We start from the raw sequence: 15,099 nt of genomic DNA on the forward strand, positions 1-15,099 counted from the left end.
TCTTTTTAGAGTTGGGATTGTACATTCTGTATGCCTTGGACTCCTCACTGACACCAAGAAAAATTGCCTTGCAGCTTTTGTTATCAAGCTTGGTTCTTCTTGCTGCTGGAATATGAACATATCCAATGCACCCAAATGTTTTAAAATGGCTTACATTTGGTTTGAGGCCACTCCATGCTTCTTCTGGCGTTTGTTCTTGTAGTGCTGACGTTGGACTTCGATTCAATACATAAGTTATCCATTTCGCTCCCTCGGCCCAGAATTCTTTTGGCATCTTTTGGTTTGCTAAAGTGCTGCGCACCATATTCATGATTGTTTGGTTCCTCCTCTCCACTACTTCGTTTTGTTGAGGAGTATACGCCGTTGTTAATTGCCTTTTAATGCCTTGAATCCTACAGAACTCATTAAATTCTTGCGAAGTGAATTCTCCGCCTCGGTCTGTTCTGAGGCAGCATATTGGAGACATTGCTTCTTTCTCAACAATTGCTTTGAAACTCTTAAAGATAGTCAGTGCTTCTGATTTTTCTGAAATGGGATAAGTCACATTTTTCTACTATGATCATCAACAAAATTTAGGAGATACCTCTTTTTACTGTTTGACATTGGAGTAATTGGACCACATATATCGGCATGGATAAGTTCCGGATTTCTTGATGCCCTCCAATTGCTTTTCCTTGGGAATGGGTCTCTTTTCTGCTTCCCCATGAGACAGTCTTCACATAGCTTTGTTGGCTCTCCTATATGTGGTAGTCCAATAACCATATTCTTTGAATACAAATTTTTCAGACCTTTAAAGCTTAAATGTGCATCCCGGCAATGCCATCGATGTGCATCCTCAGAGGTGATGGATTGGAAACATGATTCTGCATCAGCTGTTCTGCCCAGGATTGCAAACATTCTATTTGCACTCATTTTTGTGTCCATGATGACCCCCTTAATTGGGTGATAAATTCTGCACATATTATCTTTGATTACAATTTTCAGCTTTCTTTCTTGCAATTGTCCGATGCTCAAAAGATTGTTGCTAAGATCCGGAACATAATACACATCCTTGATTACTTGAACCATGCCATTTATCTTAAGCTTGATACTCCCTTTCCCATGAACCATCATCCTTGCATTGTTTCCTAGCTTCACCGAGTGCTTAAACGTTTCATCCATATCTGAGAACCATTTCTTGATTCCCGACATATGGTCGCTGCACCCGCTGTCAAGAAACCACAAATCCTCCATCTTTGCGCCTTGTATCTCCACATGTGCCATCAGTAAGAGTTCCTCCTCTTCATTGAACTCAACATAGTTGACTTGCTTTTCCCCACTAGGGCATTCAAATTGAAAATGCCCAAACTTATGACATCTATAACATTCTATTTGAGTTTTGTCAAGCCCTAACCTTCCACGTCCACGTCCTCGGCCTCTGAATGCTCCTCTTCCCCTTCCACGTACTCCGGCAAAGCTTCCTTCTCTCGAGGATGTGATCTGCAAGACTTGTTCTTCCTTTGCTGTTGTCTTTGGGTGATGTCTCATGATCTTTTGCTCATGACACAATAACGAACTCTGAAGTGCATCCACCGAGAGACTGTCAATATCTTTTGACTCTTCAATTGAACATACTATGTATGTGAACTTCTCTGAGAGTGTGCGCAAAATCTTCTCCACAATTTGGTTGTCCTGCATGTCCTTTCCAAGGTTCCTCATCTCAGTTGCCACTAGCAAAACCCTGGAGAAGTAATCTGTGATGGTTTCCTTATTATTCATCTCCAGTATTTCGAACTCCCTTATGAGGCGTTGAAGTTGTGCTCTTTGAACGCGCTTATATCCCTGATATTTGGTTTTGAGTGACTCCCACAATTGCTTGGAAGTATCCTTCTGAATTATTGTTTTCAGAATTGATTTATCTATAGCTTGGAATAGATAATTTTTTACTTTAAGATCTTTAAGCTTGAGATCCGCCAAAGCTTGTCTCTGTACTCCATTCAGAACTTCTCCTCGAGCCGGCTCAACATAGCCAGTTTCAATCAGATTCCACCATTCTCTCGATCTCAGCAAATTCTCCATCAGCATGCTCCAGTGCTCATAGTCCCCATCGAATTTGGGAATGGTTAGCATGTTATGCCCTTCTCCTGCCATTGCTGAATCTTCTCTTTTCTCTATTTTCTTTCTCACTGATCAGGCCCCAATTGGGGCTATGATACCAATTTGTTGGAACAGATTTGTAACGTTAAATTGGAATAGAAAAACGTTGTGATTTTATTGATGTTTGGCTTATCTTAAATAGCCTAAGTACAACTGAAAAATCCTAACTTTTAGGAACCACCTACTACTCAGCTCTCCTATAATATAGGACTGAATTATTCAACTAAAGACTTAGTAAAAGCCTAACAAGTTGATTTATTCAAATACAGACTTAATAAAAACCTTAACATGTAGCAGGAATAAATTATAGAAGTAGAGAAAAAAATCAATGATTTGAAAGACATTTTACTAAATTATCACACCCATCATCCCATTAGAAATCCTTCGCTACTTTAACTCTAGCGGCAAACTGATCCGCTGTCGCACGCGGGTCAAAAACGAGTTAATTTGTAAAACTGTAGTAACGACGGTAACGGTAACTCGAGTATCGTCTCTCAAGGATTCCTATTCTTATTAACCAATGTAAAATCGAATTTGGGGGGGGGGGGAGTTGGTTCAGTTTCGAATTACAGAAAAAAATGCTTAAAATAAGTGATTCTGAAAATAAGCTGTTTTGAAAATAAGTGATTATGGGATAAGCCAATCTACCGATTCAGTTCCTACCAATCATCGATTATTATAATTTTACTATCCTAAGCGGATTCCATTCCTGTTCGATTATAACATCAATCAACAAGCACGACAACATTATCAGAATTATATTTCCCGTTTGCCGAATTAAGCATTCGGTTAAGCATACAGCGGATTAACGATTAAGCAACGATAAACCGCAAATAAATTGGAAAGCATAAATCAATCAAACCAAACAATCTACTCTACGAATAATCAGATTAAGCAAATGATAAACACAAAGTAGAATTGAAGGATTTGGAATTATAATGCAAAATTATATTAATCTCATAGTTTTGGAACCTGAATACGGAAGATTAACTCGAAAGGATTAGTTCGCCATGGATCAATTCGTACAAGCCTTGTTTTTTCGTGAATGGGAGATGATTCTGAACAGTACCGCGGCTGCTACCCTAAGGGGAAAGATTACAACCCATTTTACAACCCAACTGGGTCAAACAGACGACCCAGACCCAAAACTAATTGACCCGAAACTTAACTAAAACTAGTGCTGCAACTTCAACGAATATTCTGACCCTTCTACAATCCGATTCTGACTTCGACTCCAACATAAGAATTGTAGCTCTTTCTCTTAGCTTTCCGTCGATTATTAGAACGCCTCAATCGGACTCCTGGAACTCCAGATATGATCGTTTCCGTGCAGACTGCTAATGCTGAAAAATTAATACGAAAAACAATTAAGTGCAAAAATAAAATAAAATATTAAAACATATTAAAACATAAAAATAAATAAAACAAACCAAAGAAATGCTTGAGTACAAACATGGAAGAATGTGCATGAAAATGCACTGATCAAATTCCCCCACACTTGAACTTTTGCACTCCGAGCAAAATGAAAAGAAAGCAGAAATACATCAACAGTTACTCATCCTAGGCTACAAATCTTCTTCGGTTAAGTTTGCATCGACAGGTACTAATCTTGCACACTAAGGACATCGTAAGAACACTAACCACAGATATGCAAACATAAGGCTCCTAAATACACAAACCAATTCAAATCATATTATTATACCATAGCCTAACTTACTCATCCTTTTTGCTCTTTTTCATTCAGGCGCAATCACATTAAGCCCGTTATCTCCACACACTTATAGCAGGACAACCGGTTAGTGACTCTGATCCTTTTGCACGGGGTTCCGGTACTTGCGTGGCATAACCCTTTGCTTACTCAAATGTAGTTGCGGGGGATCAGACCGTAATCCTCCCTACCAAGTTCAGCACCAGAAACCGCTGAACCAACTAACAAAGAGTTTTGAAAACTTTTTTTTTTGAAGATTACACAACCGTTGGGTTAAGTGACCGGGTGAGGGTCACCAAACTTAGAAGGTGTATTACCTTTTTCTTTTCTCTTTTTTTTTCTTTTCTTTTCGGAACATTCACTTATATTCATCGGCTTCCTGCGTAAAGTGTGAGAGATGGTGCCGACTGCTGAAATAAACTACTCAAGAGCTGTCAAAGAATGAGAAATTAAGGCTAAAACATAATAACAAATTCAAATCGATTTCCGTATGCAGGAGACTTACGGTGTTAGAACGATACCGATCTTGTGAATTTTTCCCAAGTCTCCGCAAACCCGACTCAAATCAGTGTGTAGCCTAAAACTTTCAAGAAGATGCATTTTTTTATTGAAATTAAACAAAATACTAACAAACAAAAAACAAATAAAACACACGATTTCCTCCCCCACACTTAAACTAAGCATTGTCCTCAATGAAAGGACATTACTAATAAAGTAGAGAGAAGGAAAGAAGGACTCCCTGATCAAGTTGCAGTGTAGTCAGGTGCTTCTAAAGAAAGCTCCTCTATGCTGACATTTTCAGGCACCGAACTTTCATGGAATAACTTCAGCCGCTGCCCGTTAACCTTGAAGACTTTGTCAGTACCTGCACTTTTTATTTCTACTGCACCATGAGGTAAAACATTAGTAACAACAAAGGGGCCAATCCATTTGGATCGAAGTTTCCCAGCCATTAGCTTAAGGCGGGAGTTAAACAGTAAAACCTGTTGGCCCACAGAAAATTCCTTCCTAGAAATCATTTTATCATGGAAGTGCTTAGTTTTTTCTTTATAAATCCTAGAGCTCTCATAAGCCTCTAATCTAAGCTCTTCCAACTGTTGCAATTGGAGTTTTCTTTCAATACCTGCTTGTTGCATCTCCAAATTACAACTCTTCACCGCCCAAAAAGCACGGTGTTCTATCTCAACAGGAAGATGACACGCCTTACCAAAAACAAGTCGCTAAGGAGACATCCCAATGGGTGTCTTGAAAGCTGTTCTTTGAGCCCAAAGTGCGTCTTCTAGACGACGGCTCCAGTCTTTCCTGTTTGGCTGCACCATTTTCTCTAAAACCTGTTTGATCTCCCTGTTTGAGATCTCAGCCTGCCCATTAGTCTGTGGGTGATATGCAGTAGAGACTCTGTGCACAACTCCATACTTCCGGAGTAAAGCTTCCATGGCGCGGTTACAGAAATGAGTGCCTTGGTCACTTATGATAGCTCGCGGTATTCCAAACCTGCAAAAGATATTAGACCTGACAAAATCTGCAACAACTCGAGAATCATTAGTCCTAGTGGGGATAGCTTCCACCCACTTTGAAACATAATCAACAGCAAGTAAAATGTAAAGGAAACCAAATGATACAGAAAAAGGACCCATGAAATCAATTCCCCATACATCAAATACCGCACAGAAAAGCATAGGCTGCTGAGGCATTTCACTCTTGCGAGTGATGTTGGTACCTGCTATCTGGCACTCTTTACAAGTGCGATAAATCTCAAAAGCGTCCTTAAAAATAGTTGGCCAATAGAAGCCTGAATCAAGGACTTTTCTTGCAGTCCTTTGAGGACCGAAGTGTCCGCCGACTTGAGATGCATGAGAAAATTTTAAAATAGATTCAATCTCATTGTCGGGGACACATCTCCTGATTACCTGATCACTACCAAACTTCCATAGATATGGATCATCCCAAACATAATATTTAGCATCACTCTTGAGCTTGTGAACCTGTGATCTAGATGCACCTGTAGGAAAAACACCAGCAACAAGAAAATTAACAATGTCAGCAAACCAAGGTGTAATCCCATGCAAAAGAAACAACTGCTCATCAGGAAAGTCATCCTTAATAGGAAAAGGATCTTCATCTCTCTCTATCCTTCTCAAGTGGTCAGCCACTAAGTTCTCAGCTCCACTTTTGTCTTTAATCTCAACATTAAACTCTTGGAGCAGCAACATCCACCGAATCAATCTCGGCTTTGCATCCGGCTTCTTCAGCAAGTACTTTAAAGCTGCATGGTCAGTAAAAACAACAACCTCGGAACCTAGCAAATAAGATCTGAATTTATCAAGAGCAAAAACAATAGCTAGCAGTTCTTTTTCAGTGGTGGTGTAATTAGACTGTGCAGAATCTAAAGTCCTAGAAGCATAGTAAATAACATGGGCAGCCTTGTCAACTCTTTGTGCAAGGACAACCCCAACTGCATAATTGGAAGTATCACACATAAGCTCAAAAGGAAGTGTCCAATCAGGTGGTTGAATGATGGGAGCGGAGGTCAATGCTTTCTTCAAGAAGTCAAACGCTTGTTTGCATTTGTCATCAAAATCAAAAGTGACGTCATTCTTCAACAAGTTCGACAGCGGAAGAGCTATCTTGCTGAAATCCTTGATGAAACGCCTGTAAAAACCTGCATGACCAAGAAAAGAACGAATCTCGCGAATGCAAGAAGGGTAAGGCAATGTAGAAATCACATCAATCTTAGCAGGGTCAACAGAAATTCCTTTTTCAGAAATAATATGACCAAGAACAATTCCCTGCTCAACCATAAAATGACACTTTTCATAATTCAACACAAGGTTAGTCTCGATGCATCTTTCTAAAATCAAGCTTAAACTGTTCAAGCATGCATCAAAAGAAGAACCATAAACAGTAAAGTCATCCATAAACACTTCCATGCAATTTTCAATAAAATCAGAGAAAATACTCATCATGCATCGTTGGAAAGTGCCAGGAGCGTTGCAAAGGCCAAATGGCATCTTCCTGTAAGCAAATGTACCGAATGGGCACGTGAAAGTGGTCTTTTCTTGATCTTCAGGTGCAATATGAATCTGAAAGTAACCTGAAAAACCATCAAGAAAACAATAATGTGATTTACCAGCTAGCCGTTCAAGCATCTGGTCAATGAACGACAAAGGAAAGTGATCCTTTCTAGTAGCCTGGTTCAGTCTCCTGTAATCAATACAAACTCTCCAGCTGTTCTGGACTCTAGTGGGAACAAGTTCATTCTTTTCATTTTTTACCACTGTGAGTCCAGATTTCTTAGGTACAACCTGCACTGGACTTACCCACTTACTGTCAGAGATAGGATAAATGATACCTGCTTGCAAGAGTTTGGTTACCTCTTTCTTTACAACATCAAGAATCAAAGGATTAAGCCTCCTTTGGGGCTGCCTTACTGTTTTCGCTCCATCCTCAAGTAAAATCCTGTGCATGCACATCGAAGGACTAATACCTGGAAGGTCGGCTAATGTCCACCCGATTGCTTTCTTGTGCTTCTTCAATACTGTCGCGGGCAAAAAATCGTTTTGTTCCTCTTTTTTGTGGATGAGACACCTGATGCCTTCTTTGGGCTCGAGTGCTAAAAAAAATGATTTTTCTCTGTTTCGACCAAACTTTTTATTGTTTCCAAAGTAGGAAAAGGAAAAAAGCTGCAATAACCTAAAAAGTGGGGGAGAGATTCCGGGTAAGAGGGTTGGTTATACGAAGGGAAGGTATTAGCACCCAACGTATCTATAGTACTCTATAGGTTTCTTTGTTTTGTTTATTCCATTCTTGTTGTGGTGGAGGTTCTTGTGAAATAGGTGGGACCTAAGGTGTTTGTTTGATTATGCTCGCAAAGATCATCGCGATCCTCTGCATACATATCCCTTAGAGGGAATCAGAGCATCTGTAGCTCGGGGTCTACGGGTGCTAAGGTTTGAATGGTTTTTTTTTGTTTTGTTTTGCTCGCCAAGGATCGACCTTATGCCTACGTATTCTCAAAGGGATGTTGAGAAAGTCAGAGCAATCGTAGTTCCCACTTATGCTAGTGGAAGCAAAGGAAAATAGACAAATGTCGTCTAAATGCTAGATGTATCTAATCTATATCATCACATACATCTGTTTGATTTTGTTTGAAAATCTTTTCATTATAAGCCCGGGGCCATGCCACTTAGGGTGCTTAGAATGATAAAGATGTTTTTGTTGTTTAACCAGCCTTGTGGCAAAAGTTTCAATGAAGTCAGCCTTGTGACAAAAACTTTGATTAATCAGCCAGCCTTGTGGCAAAAGTTTCAATGAAGTCAGCCTTGTGACAAAAACTTTGATTAATCATCCAGTACGGTGGTAAAACAGTTTGATTGATTAGCCATCCTTGTGGCAAGAAAAAGTTTGATTGATTGATTGTTTGTGATGATATATAAGAGATACTCCTAGCATAGAGATGAAAAATGTCTAATCTCCTAGGGTATTTGATTTGGATATTGGGGATGCTTATAAGAAGCCCGTGGGTCCTTGTACGAAGCCCAAGAGGAGGCTATCCGAGGGTCCTTGCATTGTAAGCCCAAGAGGAGGCTATGGGAGGGACAATCTAGGGTCCTTGCATTGTAAGCCCAAGAGGAGGCTATGGGAGGGTCACTCGTTTGTACAAAGCCCAAGGGGAGGCATGGTATAGTTGGTTTGAGCTCTTAGAGCGATTTCACCGGGAAACCATACTCTATGTCCTAACCTAAACTAGTGGAGATTCTTTGCACGAAGCCCAATAGGAGGCTATGGGGAACCTAGTGTTGTACTAAGTTGAACAAGCATATATAACACAATCACAAGTATGAACAAGTACGAACAAACATGAACAAGTACATGAACAAATATGAACAGTTATACATATATGACAAAGTGTGTGTATATAATGGAGTTTATGAAGGAAATATACCTGTAAGCATGATCCATTTGTATACACAGGGCTCGGGACTCACACTCGGGGAGAAGTCCACTTGAGTTTATTCAAAGCTATGTAAACAGGTGTCGCTACCGCGAAAATTAACAGAGTCGCCACTAACATATTTATCCTGAAAAGGAAGGGAATGCCAGCAAACCACGAAACAAAACAACGGTCTCACGACCAGAGAAAAGGGGTAAGGGAGTCGGTTACGCGAGGGGAAGGTACTAGCACCCCTCACGCCCATCGTACTCGATGGTATCCACGCTAGTGTCTAAAACTATGGGTGTGTAACAAATCTACGCTAATCTGGACTAAAATGAATGCAGAATGTAGGGAAAAGAAAGGATTATGCTCGCACGGGCCCTACCCCGCTGCCTACGTATCTGTTTTGCAGAATCAGAGCTACCGTAGCTCGGCTAACTAATTTCCGTTTGTTTTGTGTTTTTTAGGTGAACAAGTTACATTCACACTCCGCTGCTCGACCTTTGGAGGCTTACGCTTGGGAATGGAGCGGAAATAACAAGCTCTTAAGAAAAGAAAATCAAAGAGTGTGGTTTGTGTTTTAAAAGATGCATGAGGAAAACCTAAGCTAAGGGGGAAAGCTTGCTACCTAATGTTATCATACAAAGGGTACAAGTCTATACTAAACTAGCAACCTACGGGGGAAATGGCAAAAGCACACAATGAGCACACAAACGAGCATCCGCTCGTAAAGCAAACAAACCAACGGTACTGACCGAATGGTAGAAAAGCGGTCCCGCCATAGCCAAGGGGAGCAGCTCAACCCAAGTCAACCAAGCATTAGACCTCGCGAAAATGATCGGGCCATAGACAAGAAGGCGGACCCTTCTCAGCAACCAAGCCGTCACGGATCGTAAAGGAAAATGGTGCGTGCGTACACCGAGCATCAACGTCGAGCGACGTGAGCTATAAGAAAGGCGGGGGTCCGATTGCATGAACCCTTTTCCTGACATACTCGATAACAAGATCTTGTGCAGGTTCAGAAGCGAGCAACGCGTAGCATGCGCATACTGAACAGACTCGATGAGACTAGGCGGGGGTTGATTGCTAACCCTTGACCGCATGCCTTCAATGAGGACTTAACGGAGTGCCATATAGGACTTATTACACCGTGACTCCCTGCCGCAAAGCACAAATATAAACACACCAACAAAAACAGAGCCTCTTTCGAGGGCTTGGCCAGATGCATGTCTAAATCCTACTTCTCATGTTAAAGGATGATGCGAGAAAGCGGTAAAAGGGACAAGGAGACAATACTGAACGGATAGCAAATCCGCAATGAGCTAGCAAGCGTAAGCAGAGAAGAAACTTCACGTAATCTAACATCCATCAAAGCCAGGAGTCCAGCATAAGCATCAAAGCGATGCGGTGTGAAAATAAATCACAACCGCTATGTGGTGCGTATCAAACACAACCACACAAGCAACCTGCAAGAGAAACACAATCCAGACAATACAGGAATATACATCTCAATGAATGAGAGATCAGGTGAATCGCATCGGGAAGAAGTTCGTATCCCACAAATAAAGTGTAACACGACGCAAATCAACCGCACTGGAAGCAAATTCGTGTCCCACAAGTAAAGTGGAACACGAAGCAAGTCGAATCGGAATCAAAGGCTCTCTCGAAGTACCTCGCACATCTCAACAACAAAATCAGTGATAACAAGGAGGCACGCACCCGCCATAGAAAATAATAGAAATTAAATTCTAATTAAATCCTAAACAAAAGTCTAACAAGAGCAAATTGTTTTTTGTAACATTTTTATCAAAGAATTAGAATGAAACTAGGTAACAAAGCATCTAAATTCTAACAAGAAAATAATACATGTTTTTGGTTATTTTTTACCATCTAAAACAAATATAGGAAACAAAAATCTAATTCTAACTAGAAAAGAATACATGTTTTTTATTATCTTTTTATCATGCAAAAACTAACAACAAAATATATGATTTTCATGTTTTTATCACTTAAAAAGAAATAAGAAGCAAAACTATGAAAAACAATGAAATATAATGTGGAAAATATGTGCACAGGGAGGTTTATTGTGAAAACAGATGTCATGAATAGCAATAAGGGCGCAGGGCCCAATCAGAAGTGGCCCGAAGAATGTTTTTTTTTGTTCAGATCAGCACCAAAAATGGAGGCGCTATGGGCTTAAGGGGGGTGCGAATTGCATGAATGTTCAGAAGCCCAATTGTATGGTTCAGATCCACATTGATTATTGTCATCAAATCTTTATTCCAATTTTTATTATTTCACTAATCAGATTTTCATCAAATAATACTCAGATCACTTCAATTAATTTCACTTAATCACACATTAATCAAAAGGAGAATTGAAAAGGGATTAGGGCAACCTGATAGCTCCTCTCCCACGAATGACACTCAACGGCGGCCGGAACTCCCATCTCCGTTCAAATCTCCGGCGCCCTCTCTCGTTTCCCCCGTCTTCGATCGAGACTCTAACAGCGTCCATCTTCAAACTCTTATCTCTCTTCCCGGTCATCTCTCGTACTCGTGGTGACGTCGCTGTGTTGATGCGTGTAGTTCGTAGCAGAGAACAGTGATGATGAACACCGATGGTAATGACTGAAATTGAAGCGTGATGAGGATTGAAGTGTGGTGAAGGTCGAGATGACGAGCGATTCAAAGATTATATCGTTGTTCGTTCTTGCTCATTGATGATGCGATGAAGATGAAGATGAACGAGTTGTATTGTGGAAATCATTGCAGTTACCGAAGCGAATCGCAGTGGTGAAGATGACGAAACTGCAAGGTTTGTTAACCGATATTTCTATTATCAGTTTTCGATTCCAATTTGTTCTCTTCTCAGTTTCCTCTGTTATTGGCGATGATGATGTATGATAGTTGTTGATTGTTGCGAAGGTGGATATTGGCGAAGAGGTGATGATTGTGCAGTTCTGTTGGAAGGAAGATCGAAGGAGAAGTGGAAGTTGCAAGGATGTCGTTGATGCATATGAAGGTTTCTTGAAGGTTGAAGCATTGGATGAAGATGAAGGTGAATCTCGATGAAGAGGATGAAGGTTCAAGAGATTAGTTACCTTCGGTTAGCGGTGAGTTCCAACTGGTTTTTCTCTTTTTGTTATGCAGGAGAATTCTGAATGTGAAGATGATGAACGTGAATTGTTTGTGAAAGATGATGCTGAGAAGATTGAATCACGTTCAAAGATTGTTGACTCAAGGTTTTCGGTAATTTTCCGATGAATCGAGAATGTTGAAGGTCGTTCTCTAACTGTGATTTTCTGCAGGATTTGTGAGGGACTGAGATGATTAGAGTTCTTCAGATTGAAGATGAAGCTTCAGAGCAAAAGAGGATTATCCAAGAGTGAAGGTTCAAGAGCCTCTCCCTGGAATTTCTTGAGCGATGATGATTGGAAGCTTCAGAGAGTGTTGAAGTTCCGAAGAGATTGTTACGATTCCGTTATCGGTGAGTTTCCATTCTTTTTCTGTTCTGAATCTCTGAATTTCGGTTACGTATCTTCTTCTCCTTCACCTCACCGATTCAGTTTCGGAATTCCTTTATTCTGCTATTTTTTGCAAGTGATGCTTTCTGATGTGGTTGAAGGATGAAGATTCGGTGTTGATTTGAAGATTGGGAGAAAACGGTTACGGTGAAGAATTTGAAGATTGGAGAAGAAGATTCACCAAATGCTCACGCTCCTCCTTTGTGTGGATTCAATTGGAGAGAAGTTTGTTACGTTTCGGTTACATCTTTTTCCTTCCCCCATTCTGTTATGCTCTTATGTTGAACCGTGAATTTCTTACCAATTGGCTCTCTTTTTCTTTGGTCTTGTGTAGCGGTTCAGTTATATTTGATATGTGTAACCGGTTTCCTTTTTGTTCCAGCTGTAGTTAATTGCTTATCGTGTTTATGCAGGCTTTGTGAATGAAGAATGGTGAGAACTGCAGGTTCGATTTGAGTTAGAAGTGGAAACCGCATGAAAGCACCGACCCATGGAGTTGTGGCAAAGATGTGAAGATTAGTATACATAGGTTCAAGAACTTTTTTTTGTGTAATCTTTTTGTGATGGATTTGGAATGGTGTAATTCAAGTTAATTTGGACTTTGCTTCATGGCCTTGTTTTTTTATAATTTTTGTAATGATATGTATGGACTTTTCTTGAATTTGAAGGATGAATGAAATCGGTGAAAATCCTCGAATGATCTTGTATTTCCGTTCTAATTCTCAAATGAACCTAAATTCAATTTCCAAAACAAATCACCTTGTATTGCAATCAACAGATAATTGAGCAAAATGATAATCCTTTGATCACGAACAATCCGCAATCTCATTTTGTGCGCCATGTATTTTAACTTGAATTAAGTTCTTGATGAACAAAATGCCTTGAATGAGATTTGAATAATAGGATCAATTAGACCATCAAATCGAATTCACCCTCTAATCATTGGGATCCTAATTCAATCTTAATTCCTTAATTCAAACCAAACTTGTACGATAAGTCATCAATATATTGAAAGTATAGCGACACCTTCATAACCTCGTACAATAACTCAATACCTTGCAATTCATACCATAAGCTTCTTGACTTAATGATCTCGAAACAATGGAAACTCTTTAATTTTTCTTGATTTTCGAATGACGAAATAAACGACATAGATAACTTATAGCACAGAGAAAGAGGGCAAATTTTGGGGTGCAACAGCTGCCCCTATTCAAACTTCTTGGACCTGACGAGTGAGAAACGAAAGTTTCGAAACGTTGAGGTGGAAGGAGATTGAATACCAGAATGAACTCGAAAATTTGCACTCTTGATCAATAGAAGATTCCATCTTGCATGAAGAAGGAATGTACCACCCCGCAAGCAGGGAGAAAAACTTCAATTGACCTGGATAATTAAATAAGTTCCAACTTGCGATAAGAAGGAACGGGCACCCACAGGCAGGGGAAACACTTCAAATGATCTGGGCATCAAGAGAAGGAACATCTCGACTGATCTGAGTATCAGACGTAGCAGATGTCTCCGAACATGCATCGGGATAGATGTCTTAGGTCGATCTGGGAATCGAAGGAGATACATCGGTTGATCTGAATATCAACGGGTATTAAGTATCTCTGATCTGGGAATCATGATCTGGGAATCTGGGCAGACATCTCTTCTGATGCAATTAAATCATCAGGTAGATATTCCTACTAATCTGGGAATTAGCGGCTAGCTCCTTCGTAAGACCACGGGGATCCGGAGGCAGCTCCTTCAACTGAACTGGTAATCAGGATAGGAACAATATCTCTTCCGAACTGTGTACGCCGGGGAAAGAATGCCTTTAAACTGATCTAGACATGATGCTAGAAAATAAGTAGGACAATCTTCATCTGAATGAAAAAGTCAATCAGGCAAACATCTCCATCTGATCTAATGATATCAGTGGCTTGCTCCTTCGTAAGACCTTGGGAGATCCGGAGGCGGTTCCTTCAACTAATCTGAAACTGGATATTAGGATAGGAACAGATGTTTCTTCCGAACTGTGTACGCCGGGTAAAGAAAACGTCCTCAACTGATAGTAAGGTATCAGGACTGGGCAAACGAGTTTCTTCTTCTGAACGAACTAAATCGTCAGGGAGTAGATATTTCCAACTGATCTGATGTATCAGAGGGCTTGCTCCTTCGGAAGATCTTGGGAGATCCGGAGGCGGTTCCTTCAACTGAAAGTCTGATTTATCAGGAATGGGAACAAATATCTTCCACCGATCTGGGGGCATCGGGAATAGGAATGTCTTTGAACTGATCTGAGCTATGCCAGAAAATAAGTAGAACAATCCTCTTCTGATTCAAAACATCAGGATAAGCGCCTGCAATGACTAGGCGAATATTGCTCTCTGGGAGCATTTGAATCTGGATAACTTTCCTGCAGAAAGAAACAGATATGATATGATTTATGCATGATGCATGTATGAATGTGTATGGGATAACGTTTCCGAGGAGGAAGACGCTATACGCTTTTGAGAATGTAATGCAAATGATGCATGATTCGAACGTTGCTTGGGGAGACAACGGAGGAGCACTGAATTGCTGAAGAAGTCCTGGAGAGATTACATGGAACTCTGCGGGGAGGACAAGACGGGTGACTAGAAGTCACAACAACGAGCTGGCAAAGATAGATCGAAAATCTGCTGGAGATGATCAAACGCGAGCTCTGGTTGGGGAATAAATCTTGCTTGGGGATATGAACATCCCGATTAACTGCTTAGGGAATACCCTGGCAACTTCACTGGAGAAGCAAATTCTCGACACACTGGG

Source organism: Vicia villosa, linkage group LG1, assembly GCF_029867415.1.
Source record: "Vicia villosa cultivar HV-30 ecotype Madison, WI linkage group LG1, Vvil1.0, whole genome shotgun sequence".
NCBI lineage: Eukaryota > Viridiplantae > Streptophyta > Magnoliopsida > Fabales > Fabaceae > Vicia > Vicia villosa.